This window comes from Sinocyclocheilus rhinocerous, unplaced genomic scaffold, assembly GCF_001515625.1.
Source record: "Sinocyclocheilus rhinocerous isolate Xijiao unplaced genomic scaffold, SAMN03320098_v1.1 scaffold1786, whole genome shotgun sequence".
Classification (NCBI taxonomy): Eukaryota; Metazoa; Chordata; class Actinopteri; order Cypriniformes; family Cyprinidae; genus Sinocyclocheilus; species Sinocyclocheilus rhinocerous.
The window spans coordinates 316,132-319,156 of record NW_015628942.1 but is presented as its reverse complement, the minus strand read 5'-3'; positions in this window follow the sequence as shown (position 1 = coordinate 319,156).

The window sequence follows — 3,025 nt, the reverse complement described above, 5'->3', positions numbered from 1 at the left end:
TGAGGGAGAACCAGAGCGGACAGTGTGTCGTTTCCTGCGACGCAAATAGATCCACTTCCGCCTGGCCAAATTCCCTCCAGAGGAGCTCCACCACCTCGGGGTGGAGTCTCCATCCCCCGGGCCTCAGCCCCTGCCTCGACAGGATGTCTGCCCCCTGATTGAGATACCCAGGGATGTAGACTGCTCTTAGTGAAAGGAGCTTCCCCTGAGCCCACAGAAAGATCTGGCGTGCCAGCTTGTACAAGGGGCGCGAGTGCAGAGCCCCCTGCCGATTGATGTAGGAGACCACCGATGTGTTGTCTGTGCGGACAAGCACATGATGTCCCCTCAGTTCCGGAAGGAAGTGTAGCGAATCAGCTCATGGGGAAATATGAATAATTAATCAGAGCTCCACCACCTCGGGGTGGAGCCTCCATCCCCCGGGCCTCAGCCCCTGTCTCGACAGGATATCTGCCCCCTGATTTAAATACCCAGGGATGTAAACTGCTCTTAGAGAGAGGAGCTTCCCCTGAGCCCACAGAAGGATCTGGCGCGCCAGCTTGTACAAGGGGCGCGAACGCAGACCCCCCTGCCGATTGATGTAGGAGACCACCTATGTGTTGTCTGTGCGGACAAGCACATGATGTCCCCTTAGGTCTGGAAGGAAGTGTGTCAGAGCTCGAAACACGGCCAGCATCTCCGGGCAGTTGATGTGCCAAGAGAGATGATGGCCTCCCCAGAGACCCTGGGCAGAGCGGCCACTCATGACCGCTCCCCAGCCCGTGAGAGAGGCATCCGTCGTTAGCGTTATGCGACGACAAGGAGCTCCTAACATCGGGCCTTGAACCAGGAACCAACGTTTCTTCCACATGTCCAAAGCACGTAAGCATCGTCGCGTGACCTTGATCATGCGAAGCGGATTCCCCCTCGGGGAAAATCCTTTGGTTCTGAGCCACCACTGCAAGGGTCTCATGTACAGCAGGCCAAAAGGTATCACGTTGGATGCAGCTGCCATCAGACCCAACAGTATTTGAAACTGTTTGACAGTGAGTGACTGGCCTTCTCTTACTCTCTTGACTGTCATGAGGATTGACTCGATACGACCTGGAGACAACCGTGCCTGCATCATGGTCGAATCCCACTCCATGCCTAAATAAGTGGTTCTCTGTAGTGGAGAAAGCACACTCTTCTTGGCGTTTAGTCTTAACCCCAGCTCTCTCATATGGGCGAGGACGACATCTCGATGCCGAGCCGCCATCTGCTCCGATCGAGCTAGTATCAACCAATCGTTGATGTAATTGAGTATGCGGATGCCCTGGAGTCGCAGAGGAGCCAGAGCAGCATCCACACACTTCGTGAAAGTGTGGGGTGAGAGTGACAGGCCAAAGGGAAGAACTCAATATTGGTATGCTTCGCCCCCGAAAGCAAACCTCAGGAACTTCCAATGTTGAGGAAGGATGGAAACATGGAAATAAGCGTCTTTGAGATCTATCGTAACAAACCAGTTCTCGGACTAGATTTGAGATAATATCTGCTTGATTGTGAGCATCTTGAACCGAAGCCGTTTGATTGCACGGTTCAGAAGACGGAGATCTAACATCGGACGCAACCCCCTATCCTTCTTCGGAACGATGAAGTAATGGCTGTAGAACCCGGACGCTCTCTCGAGAGGAGGAACACATTCTATGGCCCCCTTCCTCAAGAGAGTATCTACATCTTGTTCCATTACCAGATCCTGCTCGGAGCCCACTAGTGTGGGAATTACCCCGTTGAAACGAGGCGAACGAGAACTGAACTGGATTCTGTAGCCTTTCTCTACAATCTGCAGGACCCATTTTGAGACATTTGGTAGAAGTTTCCACGCTGCCAAAAAATCTACTAAGGGGACCAGCCTCTCGAGGCTGCTCCCGCTCAGCAGCCCCATGGGCCTGGGAGTGACGAGGGAGGAAACATTGGAACGCCGCCGCTTGCTTCCTCGCCTCCTGAAACCTATCAACGACAGTGTTGACTGCGTCGCCGAAAAGGCCAGAGGGCGAGAGCAGGGCGTCTAGGAGGAAGAATCTGTCCTTATCTTGCATTTCGGGCAGATTCAACCACAGATGCTGTTCCGTGGCCACCATAGCTGCCATTGAACGGCCGATAGCTCTGGCCGTTTCTTTGGTGGCCCGGAGGGACAAATCTGTGGCACGACAAAGTTCGGCTCCTACGTCGGATTCCTCCTCCCCCCAGTCATCCAGGTCCCTGAGCAGGTCAGCCTGGTATGCTTGTAACACCTTTATGGTGTACAAACATGCGGTGTACAAACATCTAATTTACTCTTAGGACAAGCGTCCTGTTTCTCGGCTGGCCAATCCATATTTAATTTTGCTACAGCACGAGTCACAACCTCCACGAGCTCCTCATACGTGAGGGACTGTGGTGGTGATTCCACAGTCTCCTCTGTCTCGACACTCACACGCAGCGAGAGCAACTCGCAGTCATGACAGTCAGCCCCCTCGATAGCTGACCATGCATGCTCCGCTCCTAAACAAACAACACACAGATCGTGTGTATCCCCCGCTGTCAGATATCGTGGGCAGGGAGGAACACAACGTCTGTAATGTCGTTCGCTCGCCATAGACTTAGACTTTTACATTTTTGAATGCTTGTGGACTGACAGACAACAGTAAATAAGACTGACACATACACAGAGCGCTACTGAAGAGCAGAAGCTAACTTGCGCTCTGCCGGATGCGCTTTTATACTTCCTGGTTGCTCACGTCACCCTGCTCGTGACGTCTCGCTGCTCCATTGGACTGATTTTACACGTGCTTCAGAACGCGGTCACGCAGGGGCGTTCCCAAAGCGTTTAGGCTTTTTTTTTGGATCACAAAAGAAAACATTATACAGTATTAAAAAAAATGCTTGTACTTGTCCATTTAATAAATTGTAACCTTCTTCAATCTTTTTACAAAAAGGATTAAAATATTATAAAATTATCCCATGCTACTCGTTCTGTATTCCAAGTGTTCATAAGTCATACGGTAGGGTTTGCCAAGAAACATGC